Consider the following 11,386-nt stretch of genomic DNA (forward strand, 5'->3'; position numbering starts at 1 on the left):
CACACACACACACTCACTCACACTTTAATCTCAAATTTAAAATATCATATACTCATATCAAACATATTAAAATTTAACTCAAACTTAAAGGATTGTATACTTTTATGTTGTTACCATAATTGCGGCATAATGTAAACAATTTTCTAATTAGTTTGCTACCAAAGTTGAAGAGTTCGTACCTATTTTGATGTATCTACGTGTGATTTCATGAGTTGTAAGACCTTGGTTTCCAAGTTATCTATTTCATTTTCTCCTTTTTGTTCTATTTCGTCCACCCTGACCTTTAAGGATTGTATCTCAACGCTCCTCTATAATTTATGAGGAGGATGCACTCAATAATGAGAGTTCTCTTTTCTTGATTCTTTAGGCTTTGGTCCCCAACCAAGGCCTTTAATGTAGTCAACTCATGTGTCTAGCACGTACTTGCATATTTCTTCTCTCGATATTAGTTCATACCCTTCATGAATGGAGGCCTCTCTTAACTCTAGCATTCAACTCTACAACAATAATTAAAACAAATAATTGTATGACGACTTTAGATAAATGAAGTTACATTGAAGGAATAAAATTTTTTTATGCATCATTAGTAGCTTGATTAACAAATGTGTCATCACTCTTAGAGTGTGTACGCCTAAACAAGTCTACTGGGTCGATTTCTTGACCGTCGGGTCCTTTCAGTAAAAAAAAAATCACATAAAAGATATTAATAATACTTTTTTACAAATAAAATGAAGAAAGATTTTTATTTTTACCCGTACGTGCATGAAAGTCTTGGAACCAGTTGTATGGCTAAACTTTAGAGTTGACTGATTCCTTTGATTAGTCTTCGTCGCTTTCTAAAAAAATAAAAAATTATGTGGAAAGGGTAATGCGTAAGTGAACCACAAGAAACACAAAATTCTTACTTTCTATTCAATAAATTCAAACTTAATTATTACATAAAAAGTGTCAATCTCTGATAGCATTTTTAAGTTGATCATGTAGGCGTGCTTATGCCTCTCCAGGACTTCACATTTTTTTTGGGTAGTGTTTGCGTTGTTCATAAGTCTTCTTTTCTCAACCATTGAAATGGTTTAAAAGAGAAAATGTGCTTCTATGTATTTTAGGATTTATGACAAGAGGTAGTAAACTTCGGCTTATTCAAATTCAATATTCAACTATTCCAAAATAAATATACATATAATTCAAAAATAAATTAACCCCAAATATCTCAACAATAGCCCGATATCCCCACACCTCCCTTAAATTACTCTCAAGCATATAAATATAATAACTAATATAACACTTCAACTTGAAATCAAGAGTATTAGAACTAAAGAAAATAATCAAAATGTAAAACTAATATCAAGTTCATTTTTTTATTCACTCACTACCTACAAACAAATAACAATAATTAACTAAAACATTACAACAATCAAACTATCTCAAACTAAATTTTCATCCCAACACCCAATTATACTAAAGAATTTATATTGTATTTTTGCTATTAGATTTGTGGTATTATAATATATCAATTCAAAAAAAAAAAAAAGTAATAATAATAAAAGAATACAAAATTGTAAATCACTAAAATTATTAAATAAATTTATTCAAATCCTCAAATTATATTCGATCTCATCTATATTATTTCAAAATTTTAAAATAAATAAAAATAGAAATTTAAAGACAAAATGTTAACATTCAAATCTTTGAAAAACAAATAGAAAAAAGTACCTTTACAATAAACGATAAAATCAAATGGAGCAATCAATCATGGTAAAGGAAAAAAAGGGAAAGTAGAGGAGGGAAATTAGGGAGGAAAGAAGGATTTTTAGAAGGATTTTTTTTTTAAAAAAAATAAAAAATAGCTTAACTTCTCCCTACGGTATGTTAAAAACCATCGAGAGAAAGCTCGTTTCCTGACGCTTTTTTTAATAGTCAGAAAAAGTCTCCTATCTCGACTGCAAATGTGGCTTTGGGATATGAGACTTTTTATATTCTTAAAAAAAGCATCGAAAAATGAGGCTTCTCCTAACAATTTTTAACATATCGTCGGAATAGGCCACTAAAAACTTTTTCCTCCCAATTTTTTCCCAATGCTTAACCAAATGGTATAGGGAAAACTAACTTCTCCCGATGATATCAAAAATAGTGTCGGGAAAGATGTTTTTTCCCGAAACTTTTTTAGGCGTCAAGAGAAAATTCGCCAAGAAAGACAATTTTTTTTTTTCTAATGGTTTTATTACTTGTTGATAATGTATGCTTACATTTGAACTTGAGTATTATTATCTCATAAAATCTAACTTTTGTTTGTTGTATTTGCAGTGTTGAAGTAGTGCATGATAAGAAGGTTTGTCTTTTTTTAACCTGGTCGTGAGATAGACCATACTTTTCGTTGGGGAAGGAAAGAACAAAGATGAAATAAGAGGGAACAAAAAGAGTCGAGTACACAAGAAAGTTTTGAATAATTAGCGTTTGTTCAACAATTTTTTATGGATCCATCTAAAGTCAATCCTCATAATCCTCTACAAAATAGAAGAGTGCAACAAAATAATGATCAACAACACCTACCACAACAAGAAACACTTCCTCAAAATCATATCTTCATATCTCCATCGCATAAGATAAAGATAGAATGAAATATTTTGCAACCTCAATCTTTTAGACTATGAATCTTGGACTTTTAAATCCACCTATTGAGGCACCACAATTTGAAATGAAGTCGTTAATGTACCAAACGCTTAACTCTTTTGCCAAATTTGCAAGATTTCCTTATGGAGATCCTCATAAACATCTACTTAGACTAAAATTATTTCTATACTCTTTAAAAGGTGATGCTGAGACATGATTGGATCATTCCTCCTAACTCCATCACTTCATGAATGGATTTGGTGGAAAAGTTCTTCAAAAAGTATTTTCCTTGCATGTATTGTGATCAAGCAGCTTTACAATGGTCTTAATCATGTATCCAAAACATTAGCCAGTTCATCTATAAATGGATCTTTACTTAAAAGTTTCAAATGAAGCAAATGAAATCCTTGACATCATAGCATGTAACAACCAAAATTTAGGTGAAACAAAAATCATTCTAAGTAGATTGTTGCAAGAGTACAAGATACAGGTTCTTATGCATATAAATGTTGAATTGGCTGCCATTGGTAGCATGTTACAAAATTTAACTCTTGAAAATTAAGCAGCAGTTGCCTTTTTGGACCAAATGCTAGTCACTTGTGCTTTTTTGTAGTGACAACCATACGTCTGACAATTGCATGTATAACCCAATTCTATTTGTTTTGTAAGATATCGGTGAAATAAAGATTAGTGGAACCCGCACTCCAAATGGAGTTGTTGCCATGCTAGACTGATGCGATTAAATGGCTTGTGTTGTGCTATTCAATATGAACAATTCTTAATCTAGATGCAATGTTTCCTCTAATTAAATCCAAGTATAAATCTAACTAGAGTATGCCTCGATGCGATTTGAGTGTCGAACTCTGGGACATGCGATTAAAAATCTGCGATAAGGTTTTGTTTGATCTTGACACGGTGTTTTGATAATAAAGTAGACGATGGAAATGTATGTATCTAACTATCCTATTTAATCTAGGCAATAGGATGGATGAAATGGATGTGATGATAATTGCAATTCAAAATAAAGTAGTATGCGACGAGAACAGATTAAATAACAATAAATGAATAGGGTTGAGAAAGATTCACCAACATTTTCCTAAGCAATGCATAAGTTATGCGTTCATGTCAGAAACTCATAATTAACGAACTTCATCTCTTGGTTTTTTACGCCACACTACCATATCTCTAGGATGCATGCGATGAGTTTTGATTGCGGAAGACTATTTTTATTTCTAAAGTTACTTCTTTCCTTGTTAGATTGGTTCCATGATCTCTTTCTTTCTTAAGGCATTGATTGTTTTGTACTTAGATCAATCTCTCAATTTAGTCTTAGCAATTCAATAAGCATATTTTAGAACAAGATGAACACCTACTTATGCATGACTTAGTGAAAAATGTTAACTACTCTCCCTCAACCCATGAATAACTTAGCTACTCATGTTGGAAGAAGATAGAAATATATGAAATATAGAAAGGATTGCATTCATATTGAGAATAGTATTCTTCAATCACTACATTTAATACAAATATAAATGAACAAAAGATGCAAGAAATAAAAGAGAAATGAATAAATCAAGTCGTAGGTAACAATCTCTTCCTCCTTAAGGCTCTTAGTGGTGACTACTTTATGCTGACTGCAATGTTCTAGAGGAGCTTCCTCTTCTTTCCGGGCAAATATCGAGTTCTCACTCATAAACTCACAATAAAATCTTGGAGGAACTGTGGTTATGGAGAATTAGAGTAGAGTTTTGATAGAACTTCCCCTATTTCGATTGATGAAGTTATCTTCAACTTCTTGGATGGGCTATTTATAAGCATAAAAAAGTGAAGGTCATCGCCTCTTTCTAATGATGGTTTGATGCCTCGCATTAAATTTCATGCCTTGTTGCAATGCCTACTACGTATTAGAGATCCACTAGTTGTACAATGAACTTATCACATCGGCCACTAACTTGCTCTATTGAGTTGACTTCCACCACCTATGCATCTGTCGTTTTCTGTTTTTCGTGTTTTACTTCATCATGTGGTACCATGCATTGCAAAGTTGGTGTTGAACTGATTCGTTTTTTGCTGCAGCTTGTTTCACTTTCTTTTTCATTTACCCTATATCCAAAAGTGACATATTTCATACTTTTTTAACGATTGTTAGTTTTGTAATCTAATGATCGTAAAGTATAATTATTCATGTTGATTTTTTGTCAGACTGATACATTTTCCTTTGATTTTTCTTAATTATTCTCAATAAAAAAGTTGAATAACTTGTATTTTTACAAGCTCACACCCTCAAATTTAAAACAATGTTTGTCCTCGAGTATATACTTAAAGTCTCAATATATCTCAACTCACTCTAATGTATCGGCTATATCTCTCAAAGAGCTTCCTAATTTAAGATTATTAGATTCATGTTTTTCCCTAGCTTTATTTTCCTACCTATGGAAATATTTCTATACCTTAAATGCGACAGGCTTATTCTTCAAAAATCTCTTATTCATTTCCAAGGTTATCTAATGTTTTTTTTTTTTTTTTTTTCTAGAAATGGGTTTTATGGTTCAAAGTTAACAAAAAGTTTCTCCTCGATATTTCTTTATTCCGATTTAGTTATGCTTTGATCTAGGTATCTCACCTTCGTTTTAGCTTACCCTCACGTGTGTCATGCAAACATCCAACTACGAGCAAGGCACCCTTCTCAGATTCAACTCATGCCTTAAACAATTTATTTTAATACAGGTAGTGGAGTTGCAATCAAATATTTTCTACATTGATCATGATTCCCACCTTCATTTCGGCTTACCACCATGGGTGTCATGCGGACATCCAAATATGAATAGGTTCCAATCTCAATGCTATTCATTTTGTTCTTTTCTTTTATATATATAATGATTGACAATCCCTACTGTGTAGCAAATGTCGAGTATGGAATTTTCTCAGCCAAATAGCCTCCTTAGTAGCTTCACAAGAGACTACGTATTCGACTTCCATAGTGGAGTCCCCGATGCATCCTTGCTTGATGCTTCGCCACACTACAACCCTCCATTCAGAGTGAACACTGACCACGATGTCAATTTACGAGAATCTCTATCAGTCTGAAAGTCAGAGTCTGTGTTAGTCTCTCGTTCTTCAAAGATACTTGAGGATCGTCTTGACCGCCATCTAGTGATCAAATCCTGGATTGGACTAATAACGATTGACAATCCCTACTGCGTAGAAAATGTTAGGTATGATACACAACATTGCATACATTAAGCTTCCAACAACTGAAGCATAGGAAATCTATCTCATCTCCTCAACTTTTTGAGGTGTCTTAGGACATTGATCCTTAGACAAAACGATTCCATGCCTGAGAGGTAACAAACCCCTCTTGGAATCTTGCATCCTGTACCTGATCAATATTTGATCTATGTACGATGCCTGAGACAAGGCTAACCTTTTGTTCTTACAATCCTGAATGATCTGGATCTCTATAACATATTGCGCCTCACCCAAATCTTTCATTTGGAACTGGGTAGCTAGCCACTTTTTTAATGTCAGTCAGAAATTCTACATCATTCCCAATGAGTAGGATATCATCCACATACAGTATAACGAAAACTACTAAGCTGTTAATCTTCTTGTAAACACAAGGCTCATCAACGTTCTGATAAGTCAAACGATTTGACCGTACTGTCGAATCTAATGTTCCACGATCTAGATGATTGTTTCAGCCCATAAATGGACCTATTAAGCTTGCAAACTCTTTGCTCTTGATATGGAATTACGAACCCCTCTGGTAGAGCCATGTAGATGGTCTCCTCAAGATTACCATTAAGAATGGCAGTCTTAACGTTTATTTTCCATATCTCATAATCATAAAATGTGGATATGGACAGGAGTATCCTGATAGACTAGAGCATGATAACAGATGAGAAAGTTTCCTCGTAGTCAACTCCCTCGGCCTGGGTATAACCCTTTGCCACGAGTCTTGCCTTAAAGGTTTGCACCTTTCCATCTACATCTCACCTTCGCTTATAGATCCACTTACACCTTATAGGTCTTACCCCATCAGGCTGATCCACAAGCTCCCAAACTTGATTGAAGTACATAGACTTCATCTTTTGGTTCATGGCTTTAATCCACTCATCCTTGTAAACATCCTCTATTGCTTGCTTAAGAGACAATGGATCCTCGACCCCATCATTATAAATGACGTTCTGGGCTTCGGTCAAACCCATGTAGTGATCCGGTGGATGCATAACCCTACCACTATGTCGAGGCAAACTCAACTCTTAAGCTGGTTGACTAGATGTACCGACCTCAACAACTCTTGTTGATCTGTCAGTGTTTTCAACAACTCTTGCTAAACCCTTAGTAGTTCTAGTCTCACTAGAAATCTCACGTAAAACAAGCTTACTTCGTGGTTTATGATCCCTTATGTGGTCTTCTTCCAAGAAGATAACATTTGTAGAAACAAACACTTTGTTCTCACTTGGATCATAGAAGTATCCACCTCTCGTTTCCCTGGGGTAGCCTACAAAGAGGCACTTTCGAACATGGTTCTAACTTTTTCGGGTTAGTCATAAGCACGTGGGTCAGACACCTCAAAATCCTGAAGTGGCGTAAACTACCTTTACGGCTCTCCACAACTCAAAAGGTGTTTCATAAACACTTTCCGATGGAACGTTATTCAGAATGTAGTATGCAATCTCAACTGCAAAACCCCAAAACTATTGGGGTTGATGCCCTAAAGTCTCGTGTTCTGTAGTTTGTAAACAGTTTGTACGAACGCTTGTATTGTATAATATATGATATTTACTTCACGTCTTGTATTTTGCTCAGTTGCTTGTTTTATTTGCTTTACCACAAACCAATAAATATAAAATCCCTGGTTATCTGTATGTGACTCAAGCATGTATGTGGTGACATACAAGTGGATCATGTCTTGAGTGATAATCAAAATAGTCTGTAGTATATGAATATATGAGGGAAACCTTATCCTGGTAACGTTACGGATACAGTCCACTTTGTGGAATGGTCACAAGTGTTGTGACTTGTCACAGATGATCTGATCCTGATCATTCGTGTTGAGGACATGCGAGCGGGGGTGTCATATACAAAGAGTTAGTATAAGATCTGACTACGAAGTGTTAACGTCTCGTTATATAACATCGTTCATGATAGAGACTTCACTTCACTAGGATGACCATAGGTAACATGACCTCAATCCTGAGTGAGTTGAAAACTTCTGCCATCGAGGGCGGTTCTTTGATTTGTATGGGTGCGAGTGGCCAGGTCGCCGATTCAAACCTACCATTTGGAGGCTTCGTCTGATTTGGGAGCTGGGAACTCAGCTACACAAGATGAAATTCACTCCTTCCCCAAGGCAGGGGTAAGTAGATAGATAGCTCCTTTAAGGGCTGATTCCGAGGCTTGAATGATGTGGCGCCACACACCTTCTCTTGGCCCCGAGAGGTGTTCACACATAATTGGATTATGTTGTATTATTCATTAGAGGAGTCAGTGGTACTTAAGGAGTGAGATGTAACTACATGGACAAAACGATAATTTGGCCTAGCTATACTTACGAGCATCTGTGAAGGATCATCGTACTCATGATTGGTTATATCCGATGGACACAAAAATATATTTGTGGTAAGAAGAGTTCAGCTGTTGGTCTTTAGTGGAATGCCTGACAGTTAATGGATGATGGATCTCGTTACTAAAGAGTTTAGTCAGCTATTCACGGACCATTAGAGCTTCGAGCCACAAGTCCATTAGGTCTCATGGGTAGCTTGAATAAAGTCGAGAACCAGTGTTTGGGTTAATTTGAAATGTTCAAATTGACAAGAGGAAGTTCGATTATATATGATATAATTGGAATAGTTAATTATATATGATATAAATGGAAAAATGTATGAGATACATTATTTTGGAGGAAATTAGATATAAATATAATTTTTATCAAGTAGAGGAGAAAATACTATAGTAGATATGTGATATCAAACTATAGGTTAAAAATATAATATGATTATATTTATTATTAATTAATTGATTAATTATATGATAATTAAGCCAATTTGTCACGTTCGGACGTGGGTTAGTGGGACAGTGTCGGTTATTGTAACCGATGAATTAAAATGAAAATAGTTTTCATTTTGAATTGCCCATCCAAAAGAAAAAGAGAGATCGCGTTGGTGAAATCGAAAACGATTGCTTAAGCATTTCGAGAGCCTATACGATAGTCACTCTCTGCCTAAACGATTGTCCACCTCGCGCCTAAACGATTGCACACAAGTTCCTACACGATCGCATAGCTTTCCTAAAAGATCGTAGTGTGTACCAAGCTTGCTAAATGATCGTATACCATTTTCTAAACGATCGTTCAGTAAAACCTACACGATCGTGTAGTTTCTCCTAAACGAGAAGCATCGTGCTATATGATAGCGTATTTTTCCCTCCCACTTGCTTATCACCTACATGATCCGTGCTTCCTCCTTCCTCTACCAAATTCACCAAAGACCACGTTTTGGGTTCTCACTCTGAGAATACCTGGGGCTCTTTTCTGGTGGTGTCGTCTCTACGGCGTCGTGTTTGTGCAGTTGTTCGTGCTACTATAGTCGATGTTATTGTTGGGCATTAGTTGATCGGGTGGAAGGTTCTGTTGCATTGAGTTCCGAATAGTGAAGATTGTCTTCAACTGGTATGGCAACTTTCTCCCTCGTTTATTTTTGTTCTTAGCATGCCGATAATTACTATTAGTTTGCATAACTGTACGTTTGAATGTATACTGTGTATTTCGGTCACAATGAGGTCGAAGCGATCCGAACGTGCTCATGGAACTCTTCGATAAGAGATCCTTAAAAAACGAATCTGGAAGATGAGCATAACTCATCATAGACTGAACCATGACCAAAATGTTATGTTTCTTCTTTCTAATACACCATTCTGCTGAGGTGTACCTGGGGCCGAGATTTGGGACGTAAGTCCATGTTCTATCGTATAGTTCTAGAATTGGAGGTCTATATTGTTGGATTGTACCAGCACACAATGGAAGCGATAAGGATCGATAAGCACTCTAATTCATTAATTTTGGCAGAAACGAAAACATGCTATAGCAGAAATTAATGGGTTTCAAGTCATACCTTTGAAGAACTCTTGAAATCTCGATTTCCAGTTGCAAAACCTCTCTAAATCTTTGTGCAGACCACCACATGATCTTTCCCACTATACTCTTAGTGTTATAGATTGAGTTGTGGGACTCAAAATAAGATGGAATCAAAGGAACTTGGAGAATACTCACAGCAGCAACACAATGAAGAACTCCTTTTTCAAAAAAAAAATATTGTGATTTCATTGCCTCAAATTCACTCCAATCTCTTCAATATATTACAGACCATTATGCAAAGAGAATGGTTGCATGAGATGCAGCTCATGCTTAGAGTAATTGAAGCTTAAGATGGTGGGTTTAGTGTGAGCTACTTGAAGATGAAGATGGAAAAACTCAATTTTTTATTTTGTGTTTTTCTATTTCCAAAATCTAAATTTGATTTTAAAATCACATTTGATTCTAAAATCAAAATTTATTAATTTTCTAATAAAATTAATAAATAATTATTTGAACAATTTAAATAATTCTAATTAGCTTAATATCAAATATTAAAATAATTTTACATAATTCTATCTTCATATATTTAAATGATATTTAAATATAAATTCTCCAATTCTGTTTAATTATAATTTGAACATTTCAAATTAACTTATCATGCTACTCTAAAGCTAATCCATTTTCAAGCTAGTAGGGGATCTCGTGGACCTATAGATCATGGACTCCAATAATCCGAGATTAATCAACTAAACTCATTAGACCGAACTAACCCCCATTCGTTAACTAATGGGTCACTCCACTAAAACACATAGTTGAACTCCCCTCACTGTAGATATATTATGTCCACTCGATATAACCATGATTAGTAAGTTAACCCTTCACAGGCTGTTCGTAATAACGGCTGGGTCGAATCTCTGTTTTACCCTCTAAATTACCTCTTGTTCCTTAAATCCCACTGATTCTCTAGTGAACAATTTTTTTGTGATCCAATCAATAAATCAAATCCCTCTCGGGCTAATGAGAGGATGGGGCCTCTTGTTCAAGACCCAGAACCAGCACTTAAGGGAACAACCTCTCTACTATCCCTAACAGCGGGTAGGAGTGAATTCCGTATTGCACCCTATGTCCCCAGCCATCTATCTGGCCAACCCTCACCTATGCAAATCTAAGGATAATCCTAAATAAACAGGAGTTCATAGTTAGCTCAGAATTAAGATCAAGTTACCTAGGTCATCGCTTTGAAATAGTCAGTCTTAAACAGTAGATAACAATATAAAGTAAGAGTGACTAATTTCGTGGTCCGGTATTGTACAAACTCTTTTGCACAAGGACACCCTCACTCCTCATGTCTCAACATGAACGAATTAGGATCACTTCGTTTGTAGCACTTTACAACTCTTTGTAATAATTACAGAGCAGGCCGCATCCAATAGTGTTACCAAAATAAGGCACCCAACCTTGTTCATATACTATAAATCATTTTGACTATTTACTCGAACCTGATCCACTTTATGCTTCCATATGAAATTCAAGTACTCATCTAATTGTCAAGGGACTTTTAAGTTTATTTGATTTCTAATAAACAAAACATCTATTCAATAACCCTGATTGAATTTCCAGAATAAGTTCCATACCACGAGTTTTAGGACATAAAACTCAACACATATACTCTCCACCACAATCAGATCGGAGTTTTTA

The sequence above is a fragment of the Benincasa hispida genome, chromosome 5, assembly GCF_009727055.1.
Source record: "Benincasa hispida cultivar B227 chromosome 5, ASM972705v1, whole genome shotgun sequence".
NCBI classification, from domain to species: Eukaryota; Viridiplantae; Streptophyta; class Magnoliopsida; order Cucurbitales; family Cucurbitaceae; genus Benincasa; species Benincasa hispida.